Genomic DNA, 12,330 nt, shown 5'->3' with positions numbered 1-12,330 from the left:
AAGTTGCTGTCTTTTTGCATGTATTCAGACTGCCTACCACATTCAAGTTTTCTCAACAAGGGAAAGTTGGCTGAGCTGACTACTAGGGGCTGATGCTGTGACATAACCAGCCACCAAATAATGCTACCCAGAAGGAAGCACTAAGCCAAGAGGATCAGTAGCTTCTTTATAATGCTTCAAGTCATGTCCAGTCCATTTGTTCCTCAATGCCTAGGTCTTAACAACATCCAGTGGTATTGATGACCTTGGGGGGATAGTTTTGTTCTTTATGAAAATACTGCATTTTAAATATATGAAATTCAGGAACCACTATGCTTTCTGGATGCAATCATTTATGCTAAGAAGATAAAAAAAATCCCCAATTAGGAACTATACAAGGAATATATAAAATCAGATTCTAGAGCATTTATTGGCACCCTGATAACCACTTTATATGTATAGTATTTTAACTTTTTCCAAATAATAATAATTTCTTATAATATTCTTTAATATATTTTGTTATCAAACTTTTGGAGTAAATATACCTAATGGGAGAATTGTAAATAGACAAATTATTCTATCTGGCAGGGTTAATGGAACTTGTGTTTCATCAGAGTCTTGACTCAAAAAATAAAATTCAAAGAAAACAATATTCCCCTCTATCACTCCTGCCAAACATGGATGATGCACACTTCCTGTATGGTTTTCTTGTTCTATGGTAGATCTCAAGACTTGCTCACAACTTTGACCACTGCCCATGTGTTCAGCAAAGCATGTCCTGGAGTGTCCACCACAGGACTCAGCAATCCTTGACTTGGGAGGCTCTAACAAGTATAGAAGATGAGCCCTGGACCAACCAGCCAAGGCCTAACTTTGCTCTCTCATTGAATAACAGAGTAATGATAATAATAAAAATCTTGTCTCTCAGCTTGCTACAATCACACCATCTCTATACACCAAGCAGAGAGAAGGAAACTGGGATAGAGGGGTGGAAAGCAAATTCTGCATTCCTCTCATGCCAACCAGGTGAGCAGAGCTGCGAGCAGCTCTACCCACTTCACTAGCTCCACCCACATTGTTAGCTCCACCCCAACACCACCTAATTCCTACCTTTTTAGACATGGAAGGGAAGATGACCTGGAAATAAGGAAGGATGACAACTTAGCCTCTCCATTGTCCTGCTAATTGACAGTGGAAAAGGGCCAGAAGATGGTAGAGTCAAGAGTTGGAGAAATGAGACCAATGTCCATACACTCCATGTCAAGTCATTCTGACTGGTTACCCTGTCCTTAATACCTCCTAGTATCTTAGAAAATTCTCATGTTGCACAAGAATTTAAATACAGTTTACAAATAAGTAAAACAAATGAACAACTAACCCACTTACTCTAGTTTTAGAGGAAATTGTTCACAAGGACTTTGTCAATAAATGTAGTGGATGAAGCTAACACTCAAATATCCAGAATAGGATTGATCAGTGAGGGCAGTTCGAACAGTTGTTTCTAAAACAGAACACCAGACTATGGTGTACAGAGGCCCCAGAACCATGTTTTCAACCTTCCTAATGCTGCAACCCTTTTATACAGTTCCGCATGTTGTGGTGACCCCCAGCCATAAAATTATTTCACTGCTACTTCATAACTGTAATTTTGTTTCTGTGATGAGTTGTAATGTAAATATCTGGTATGCAGGATATCTGATATATGACCGTTGTGAAAGGGATGCGACCCACAGGTTGAGAATCACTGCCCTAGAGACTTCAAGCCAAAGCAAACACCCTGACTTGCCATAGAATGCTGCCAGCAAGTCTTTTCATGTGGTGAGGGTAGAGACTTACCACATCTCTTTAATTGCCAACCGTGAAATACATGTACCACAATACTGCTGCTGTTAAAAAGCCTTATTTCTTCTTGATATGGTTGCTTATTTACATGGGCATCAAAAGAATCACTCTATTGTCTATTAATATGTGGTGTGATTTAACTTTTCTTCATAAACTACAGAAACAGTTTGATGGTTGTTATTATCGTTCTTTTACGGTTTTTATACCTGCTACCTCATGGTGCTGTTTCAGAAACATTTCCTACAGAAAACACACACACACACACACACACACACACACACACACACACACACACACACACTTTGGCAGTTAGCAGAGGGGAGAAATTTAAACTAGGAAGGAGGTCTGTGGATAGTAGTATTTATGGACATGTTTTAAGAAGAATCACACTAAAGAAACAAACAAAACCATGACCTAGTTCTTTTCTCCCTACCCTTCCACACACATTTAGACCCTCTCAACTGTTACAGAAATGCAGAAATACAAAAATGAAATACAAGTTTGGCAAAACACATTTCTTGCTACCTGGAGCATCCTCTGATGTTTTCCATGTTCACTTTATAGTATGCAAAGCAGATCCCTAGGAGATCCGTCCCTGACATCCGTAAGTGTTGGATTTATGCATGGAAACTGACCTGTCAAGTGCAAAGACACCTCACACTAGCTGTTTCACCCCAGGGGGATTAGCAAAAGAGTAGGCAGCCAGCCTGCATGGATTTGCCTACACAATTCGAGCAGCCAGAATTATAACCAATCTTATTTTCCTATCATACTAAATATTATTTTAATACCTTTATATTTTTCAAACATGCCTGATGTAAATAAAATGTGAAGAAAGTTAATCCTGGACAATTAGTAAGTTAGTCTTGGCTTGAGGGCTTATTTTGGAAAATTCAGAAGAAGAAACAAAACAAACAAACTCTCTACATTCTTGGACCAAAAGTGAGACGTGGAAATCACCATGCCTTTGGCTTAATTTCACTTTTCTTGAAATATGTCTATTCTTGCAATAACAGATTCCAGGGCTGCAGCTATGAAAAATTGAGAGTTCTGCCCTCTTCAAAGTAATATCTCATTTTAAGAAAAACTTATTACCAAATGTTTCCATTGTTCCACGTGACCTTCTGGGGTATTTGCCACCACTGTCTACTCTCTTCTTGGCATTTCTGAAGCACTGCTTTCCCTCACATCACTTGTGAGAATGTTAGAGCTCTGTTCTCTTTTCAAAGTAACATCTCCTTTTAAGAAAACTTAATTTCCAAATGTTTCCTTCATCCCATATGACCGTCATGGGCACTCACCACTGCTGTCTACTCTCTTGACATTTCTCCTCTTATGGTATCAAGGACATCATCAATCTTTCCTGGCATCCTCTTAGAATCTGATCACCCATCATGTTGTAATCATCCTTAGGACTCTGGTCTCATCTGTTCTACAGTCAGTTCAGGCGACAGTGAGACCCAAATACCTCCTGTCCCCAATCATATCAGATTTGAGATCTTGACTATAGGATCATAAATCTATCAGCTATTGTTCACTTCACCTGGGATAACCATAAAGCATCCGAAACTCAACGTATGTTAAATCAAGTTCATCATATTCTCCAAAACCTGATGTATCCCTTCTTCACAAGAGTGATACCCTAGCAATCTCAAACTGTGGCATTTTGATAAACAGCCTCTTTATCCTTACAACAAGCCAGTCACAGCATCCTGACTCTTCATCCTGGAGAAGATCCATCCTCCTTACCTTTTCCCACTTCTTTGTGTTTTTTTCTCCAGCCATGGATCTTTCCAATTGTGTCCATCACTGGGGTCTATCTCCTAAGCCACTCTTGTCCCACTTCTTTTAACCAAATACCCACACATTATATCCCAAACAAAAGACCAATACATATCTCATTTTTTTCTCCAATGTATGTCCTTTTTGTGGTCTCTGTCACAAAATACTTTCTTCAGAAGATACCTAGTGAGAAGACTAATACCTACTGTATTATGGCTATATTTATGTGTTGTAATAGCGATAGTTAATCTTTTCTTTAAATATAACTTAAATACAACAATCCCAATAAATATAAATTCAAATGAACAAGTGGTATGTAATTTTGAATGTATTATGTGTTTAGATAAATTTTTACCATATGACTGAGGCAAAGGAACTGCTATCAAATGACCTATCCCCAGAGGTTTTCCACATTACATTGTTTTTTCTGACCAATCCATATGTTCTTACCCACCCTGACACTGTTTCCTCCAGGTCTGCATCAACATCTCCTATTTGTTTTTCCCCTCTAGGCTCTCTAGTAATGTGGGAGTAAAACCATTTTATTTGCCAATTAGATTTGGAAGTACAGGTGAAGTTATAGGCCAGTATCTGACAAAGTGTAAGCAGCTGAGGCTGTTCCCACTAAAATGTTATTTCTATCACTGATATCATAGCCATAGCTGTGTGTGGTAGTCCAACCCCAGACTCCAGGCCATGGTTACAAGAGATACATCAATATTATACATTCAGTCTGGATGTGACTTCCAGGCTTTTTAAAAGTAATAGATGCCCCAAGAAAACCCATCTTCTAAATTTTGTTAGACAAAAGCTAAGGAATCATTTCTATAGTTTGGATCTTGAAGGCTCTCTAAGGTTATATGGTCAAATCTTGACCATTATGGATAGTATGTTGGAAGACAGTGGGACTTTCAAGAGGTTGGCCTCACTGGGAGGTTTTCAAGTCATGTTGGTTATGTATCCAAAGTAGATAGTGAGGCCTTCTCTTTAGTTTCCCAGCCATATGAGGACTAGCTTGGCTTTGTCAAATTTTCCTACCACAATGTGCTGCCCTACCCAAACAGTGCTTAGATGACTGTTTCCAAAACTGTAAGCCTTGTTACAATGTTAGAGTGCTGAGAAATGTGATCATCTATCAGTGCCAATGCGAATGTTTAGGGAATCATGAATTCAATTCTATTGTAGTTATTACACCAGGCACTTTCTACCAACTTTTAAGGCCAGTTTCTTTGAGACTACCGTGTTTTAAAGAGCCTAGTCAAGAGAATGCTGGTTTTGGTGGAAGCTAAGTTGAGAACATCCAGCATGACCACTCTTAGGAGGAACTTTCATGAGTTCTCCCAAAAGGTGCCAGCCAAACTTGAGGGCACACAGGTATTTATCAGCATGAAGATGACACAACTCCAAGATGCTGGCAATGGTGCCCAATACCCTGAAGATCTAGAAACTTTGGAATAGAAGTTTTGTCAATGAAATCTAAAAGGGTTCATCAAAAAAGAGGTATACAGACATGTAGGTAAAATCTAAAAATAGTTCTTCAAGGAGACTAAGAGAGGGCAATATTAGGTAATAAAGAGTGGGGGTGTGGGCAAAAGGAAATTTGAGAGGCAAAAGAGGAAAAGTACTTGGGATTGCTAAATGGAAGGAACAGGGCTAATGGGGTGGGAGATGTAGTGAAAAGGTGATCACAACACATTTTTCTTGAAAATATCACAAAAACATCTAACACAGATTTTGCTGATTTAGAAAATTAAGTTTAAAAGGAAAGTAACAACAACAACAAAAGGTTTGCTTGCATAGCCAAGTAGCATGGCTCCTTTATAATGGTGTTTTATGCCTCTTAGTTGACTCCACTTACTGAGGGACTCTCAATGTAGAACCCTTGAAAATTTTTGAACAGTTTCAAAATGAATCTTTCATTGTAGATTATTAGTAATGCATGATTCTGTAAGTCTTATTGGTGGATCAAAACAAAAGTTTTCAGAGTCTCTGTAAGTATACCAATATATTACCAAAATATGAGCAAAATAACAAGAGATCTTCTAGAGTCAGCTCAGGGCATTTATATCAAGTATCTAGTGTTCTGACACTCAGTGGAAGGCCATGTGATTTGGTCTGGGGAGCTTCACCAAAGGGTGAGTGTGTTAACATCTTTGGGAAATTATTCAAAAACATAAAGCATATGCTTTTTCCCACAAATAGCAGTTTTAGTTGTTGCAGCCAAGTGAGTACAGATGAAGTTATCCCATCCCCCAACTCTCACAGGAACGTTTATGATTTCCCCTAATGTACACAGTCACTTCCTGATCAGGATAAGTGTGTAGATCCACTTAAATCTTTGCTGGATACCTTTATTCACATTGGGACTTGCGAAGAAAATACCTCTAGAGAAATGCCTGTGGTCAGACTCAACTATGATGGGTCATTAGCTAGACCTTCCTAAGTAGCTCCCAGGTATCAGGCATACTTAAAGAGTAGGCACAGTTGCTCCTTGAAAATATTGCTGGTAAACTATTCTTATTGGAAAGACATAAAGGAATGTGGCATCTATGAGCCCATGCAGGTTGGTCAGTTATTAAAGGGTCTATTAAGAGAGTTATTAGAAAAGGTAAGGAAGAACATCCCATAATTGACTGTTGGCAGAGTCTGTCTAAGCCAAAAACTGACTTCAACAGAACAAACAGACATATGCATTTCTTACTGGAGAGATACACCTAAACAAACAACATCGAATTCCTAAAGGAAGAAGAAAGGAAGGACAAGGAAGAGGAGAGAGAGGAAGGAAAGGAAAAATGAAATAAGTCAAATCTGATTAAGCTTCTAATTCTAGCTAGCAGTTTATAGAAATATGTGAGGTGAAGGATCGTGTACCACAGACATGGAATCAAGAAAACCCAAACTTAGAAGACAGATGATCTAGTTACTTCAACAGAAGCAATCATGATATTAAAAGAAAAATTTAAAAAAAGGATTCAATAAGAACACCCAGATTGAAAAACAAATTGGATAAACTATAGAAATAAATGAATGAAAACATTTAACAAAGACTCCACAAACTAAGTGTAGAAGAGAATGACCTGAAATTGACGGTGACACACTTCATGTCCACAGCTGATATTACATTCAATGTTTGATGTCTGGAAACCTTCTAGGATCAACAATAGGGGAAGGACTGCTTTGGTCACATCCATGTAACAGAGTACTAGAATTCCTCAGCAGAGCAAATCAACAGGACAAATGAAAGACATCAAAATTGTAAAGGAAGAAGCAAAAAGACCCATTTGCCGTGATGTGGTTTTATAGGTAGAATAGCCCAAAAGACTGAAAAATACAATAAATAATAAAAGCATAGTTTTAAGATTCACAAACTAGTAGTGTTTCTATTCTCTAATACTTAATCTGGAACAGAAATTAAAACAATCTCATTTACAATTACAACTACAGAAGTAAGCATGTAGCTATGAAGAAACCAAGGAAAAAAAACACTTAATATTTGTGGAGTATAAAATGAAATTATTATTAAAAGAAAAAATTAAGCAAAAAAGATAGAAATACATAGAAAGATATCCCATGTTCATAGATATAAGACACACTATCAAGATGTTAATACCCAGTGATTTATAGATTTAGTACACTCCCTATCAATCATTATTTTTGTAGAAATAAAAAACCAAAACCATCCTAAAATGAACAAGGACCCTTAAAGGGAAATTAAGAGGTCAGAAAAAATCTTAGAAACAAAGCAAACATCTTGAAAACAAAGCAATGTATTTTCAAAATTTAACACTAGTGGAATAGAAAAGATCAGAAATAAATCTTTTTGCATACAGCTAAATTATTTGTGGCAGGGGTGTTAAGTCTATTCAATAGTTTTCTCTACAAATGCACAGCCACATGCAATATAATGAAGTTGGGTCTTCAACACATACACAGATATCAACTCAAAATAAATCAAAGCCCTAAATATGAGACCTAAATCTTAAGTTGTTAAGAAGAAAACCTTTGAGTTGTTGGATATAGCAATGATTTCTTGATGTGACACCAATCAGGAAACAAAAGAAAACAGACAGATTTGGCATCCTTAAAACTAAAACCTTATATGTATTTAATGGCACAATCAACTGAATTGAAAAGGCAATTCCTGAAATGAGAAAAAAAAAAACATAGAATTCTTATACCTGCTAACAGGTTAATACCCATGATGTCTAGAAAAATGTCTATAATTCTAAGAATGATAACAGCCAGAATGTGGGACAGTATTGTTTTTCCTTAGGTGGAGGCAAATTGTATTGAAAAGAACTTTTAAAATGTTAAATCACACCTAAACTATTTTACAAAGATTTAAAAAACCCACATGAAAACCAGCATGCCAGGACTTGGTTAATCTGTTCCAGAAGAGAGAGCCTTAGCATAACCCAGGAGCTAAATGTTTGCTCTGCCTGTGCTAACTTGGCTTGTTTCACCATACACTGTTCTTCCCTGGAGACAGAGGAAAGCCCGAGACTCAACTCAAGCCACAGCATCTCCATATCATTCATTTATGATGCTAGTATCATGCTGCAATGGCAACTAGCTGAAGAGGATAAACCGTAGTGTCATTCAGGAATTTCAGTAACACTAGAGAGCCTCACTTGGGCCTCTGGCATTTAGGTTTTTATGTGAGGCTCCCAAAGATCCTGAATGCCTTCCCCAATGCCCCCAATACCAGAGTCATCATTTGACCTCCATTGCAAGGGATTTCTCACTCTGCACACATTTGTAGCTTCTAGGAAGCACCTCTCATGGCCAATTTAGGGACACAGGATGCCTCTTCACCATTGTTAGTCCTGCAGATACTGTGCAGCTTCATTATTAGTTGTGTGAAGTGACACTGGTTTCATCTTACACCATTGACAATCTCTTGAAGCTTTATTCATCACTCAGCAATGTCTCTAAGACGTTCCTTGTGGGTAAAAGTTGTAGCTATGTGCCTATAACACACAGGACATTAGTATCTCAGACTAGGTTCATTTGAAATGGTGGCATGGGGACGTGTGTGTTCTGGGTATCAGAGTGGCTACAGCCCTGAAGGTTTTATATATGCCCTTGAGCAAGTCACTTATATGCAGTCCAACTTTCTGATTTACTTCAGGCATGTTTTAATGATAACAAACCATAGAGGAGGTACTCTATGATACAGAGCTAAATATTGGGTACATCCACTATTTCTAGTCAGACAAATTCTGGAGTATTAAAGTTAGGTAGTCCCAATAGGATATTAGCAGTGGATGGCACACAGAAATGAAACCTGAAACTCCTGGAGCTCTGAGGCAGAAAGGATATTAGGTTCATGGTTACTTAGGACTTGCTTGATTCTGATGACTAGTTGGAGTCCCTGCTTCTGTCTTACATTTTTGCTCATTTATATGGACCGTGGTTTCAGGAATATCTTTACTGAAATCCAGTGTTTGCACATATTGTTTGAACTTAGCTTAGCTATTGTGTCAATGAGTGCTGTTTGAAGATGCTAGGCCTTCATCCCCAATTATCTTGCCTTCATTAGTAAGTCACAGCCTATTGTATGTCACAGCCATAAGATTAGCTTTTACACACCTAGGGAAAGAACCAACAGGAATTCTCTAATTGTGTTGACTGGACATCTGAGCTATGATAGTACAGAGTTGATTAGTCACTCTATAAGGAGCACAACTTGGTGAAGCAATCAGAAAATGGATTTCAATGCTTTTAAGAGAAATCACCAAGGAGCCACACACTTTGTTTACTGATAGTCTTGCATAAGTAAACATAATTTTCCAATAAATTCAACGGCTTCATCTCAATGACCCTGAGTTCTATCCAGAACCAACTGAACCATCCTGGCAGATCATAGTTTACACCACATGTCCCAACACACTGCTTAACAATCAGAGCACCTCCTGAGGGCTCACTGCCCCCCACTCTCTTTTCCACTAGTCTTGGATCAGTTTGGGTTCTCACTGGTGGAACTTTCTACATGTCCATCACAGTGGAGGCGCACCCATCAGGCACAGTGTGGCGAATAACCCACAAAAAAAGGGATGTCTCAGCAAAGCTTGTGCCTGTCCTTTATGTTGCTGGAGATGAGAAAGCTGCACACTGAATAGAGTGGTCACAAACAGCGAAGGCAAGAAGAATGTAACGCTCCTCACCAGCCAGCTTTAGGTGACATGACATCTGTGTTCAGTGGTAAGCACAAACCCCACAGAACTGAGGCTGCTTCAGAAAATTATTCATTTTCTCAAAAAAAAAAATCAACTCTTGGCTCAGTGCTTGTCACTCCTCAAGACCCAACTAAAGACAGAAACTTGAAGGAAACTCTCTTTTTCTCTTTGGCTGTTACAGATGGGATCCTGAATGTTTCCATAGATAGAAGCAAAATATCTTTTCTCCTTTGTCTACAAAGCTTAAAACTAGGCATTTCTCTGGCAGATGATCACAGCTTTGCATGCAACTGCATTCTAAAACGTGTACCCCAGGATTTTTAGGTTTGATTTTAATAAATAAAGCCAAACAACATCACAGTAGATTTATGCAGTCTAAAAGTCATTTCAGTTTTATTATAAAGATCTTTATTATCTTTATTATAAGAAACTTACTATCTTTAGATAGCACCAAAATGCTGCTAGAGAGTTTTCATTGCTTGGGTAGTCTGACAAACTGATCCAGTTCTGATGATGGCTTATAAGCCATGTCTAATTGAAAACCAGAATAACTTACCCAGTAAATGATAAGTTAATTAAAACAAAAAAAGCTGAGTTTTGCTTTTCACATTATTATCATGTTCCAATTTTCAATATACAACTAATTTTTAAATATATGATGTCTGTTGTATAGCTTATTCCTATGTGTGTATCCTACTATTATTCCTTCAGATCAAGTCTATGCCAATTCCTAGAAATTGCTGTGTTGCTTTGGACCACAAAATAAATTATATCACAGCTTTTAAGTTGCTATTTATTCATCTTAGGTTAAAAAAGAGCTTCTACAACACAGTTCAACTTCTGCCGAAATCCCAAGCAGGTCATCTGTATAAATACTTATATCTTGAATTCATGCAAGTGAGTTTAAGTCTGTTTAATGTTATCTGTACTGGTTCTATGTGGGCAGCAAAGCTGGGTAGGCAGCAATTACTGACAGGCCCAGTGAGGCATGAAGCAAACAATGAAAGCAGGTTTATGAGGATTTGTTGTTCAATGTGAAAATCTTGCTAAGTATGCTCAAATCAAGCACAAACCTTTGGGGGAATATCAATCAAATGAAAGAAAAAAATGTTTAAGCCCCTTAAACAATCCCTTATTTAGAATGCTAATATTACATCCACAAACAGGGCCTGGCTGTCATTTAAAAATTCTCCCTATTCAGGAGCTTTTGTTTTGGAAGAAAAAGAGGCTGAAGAACAGGAATGGGCACTTTGAGTACCAAAGTGGTTTATTTTTAAGGCTAGTTGTTCACAGGGCAGGGACTGAGGATAAGCTTTGTAAATTGTTCACTTATCTGAGAAGAGAGAAAAATGTTGTGAAATGTTATTTCTCTTACAAAACATTATAAAAATGTCATTTTTTCCAACTTTTTAAATTTGAATTAGAAACAGGATTGTTTTACATGACAATCCCAGTTCCCTTCTCCCACCTGTCTTCCCCTACCCCCCCCCCAACTAAAACCTTATCTGCCACATATCTTTTCTGCTCCCCCTGGACGGTGAGGTCTTCCATAGGTTGTCATCAGAGTCTTTCGTATCCTTTGGGATAGGGCCTAGGCCCACCCCTGTGTGTCTTGGCTCAGGGAGTATTCCTCTATGTGGAATGGGCTCCCAAAGTCCACACCTATGCTAGGTATAAATTCTGGGCTTCTACAGGAGGTCCCATAGATTTCTGAGGATTCCTCATAAAAATGTTATTCAAGTAGGATGTTCTACTTCTAAGACTCAAGTCTCCACCAAAGTCTCTCTTTCTACCTGAGAGGCACCCAGGGAATGGTGGCTGTGATTGGGGTGGGAAGGACCTCTCATTGGCATCTAGGGTGAAATGCTGTTTATTTTGCTGTCAATGAGGAAATAATCCATGAGAATTTGGACACTTTTGAAAAGCAAATCATGGTTGAACTATTGCCTGATTGAGTTGAACACAGAAAAGCTAACCCCATGATGGTGTTAATCAGGTCATTTTACTGATTTTACCTGACCCTAGCCTGTGTTCATTTTCTCCTTACTTAAGTGATGCCCTTTAGACATCATGGAAATAATATACTACTAGAGAATTAAGAGAAAGACCTTTGCCTTTGCAAAGATTAATTTTAATTGTGGAGAAAACCCAATGAATCCCAAACTTAGGACAATTGCCAAGATGTGGAATTAATAAGAAGGGAAAAGAAGAACACTAGTGTAGATCCAGCCAATTGGCCTCCACAGTTGGGCCCACAAGATGCCAAGGGCAAGACTCACCATTAAATCCAATCAAAGGACCTATCAAGATCTCATTTGTGACCACTCTCCTATCTCTTTCTCCTTTCTAGTGTTACAGCCACTGTTTAGACCTTAATTCCTTCCTACCCTAAGCAATACACAATGGTTTTCTTTGCTATCATGTTAATCTCATCTGCACATATCCATCATGTCAGTACAGTGTGTGACATTGCTTGTGGCATTCCACTTCTCACAGTGTAAGGTCCTGGCACTAAATTTTGTCCACAGCTCATCTTTGATGGCAATGG

At 38.2% G+C, this 12,330-nt stretch overlaps 1 protein-coding gene across 8 annotated transcripts in view; it reads right to left on the bottom strand.

The window, feature by feature from the left end:
* Eya1 (EYA transcriptional coactivator and phosphatase 1) overlaps nt 1-12,330 on the bottom strand; it is a 143,439-nt gene that overhangs the window by 41,359 nt on the left and 89,750 nt on the right. The gene's annotated exons all lie outside the window — the stretch shown is intronic.

Source organism: Cricetulus griseus, chromosome 2 (assembly GCF_003668045.3).
Source record: "Cricetulus griseus strain 17A/GY chromosome 2, alternate assembly CriGri-PICRH-1.0, whole genome shotgun sequence".
Lineage (NCBI taxonomy): Eukaryota > Metazoa > Chordata > Mammalia > Rodentia > Cricetidae > Cricetulus > Cricetulus griseus.
Note: the sequence above shows the minus strand (reverse complement) of the source record. Positions and strands in the feature narration are given on the sequence as shown.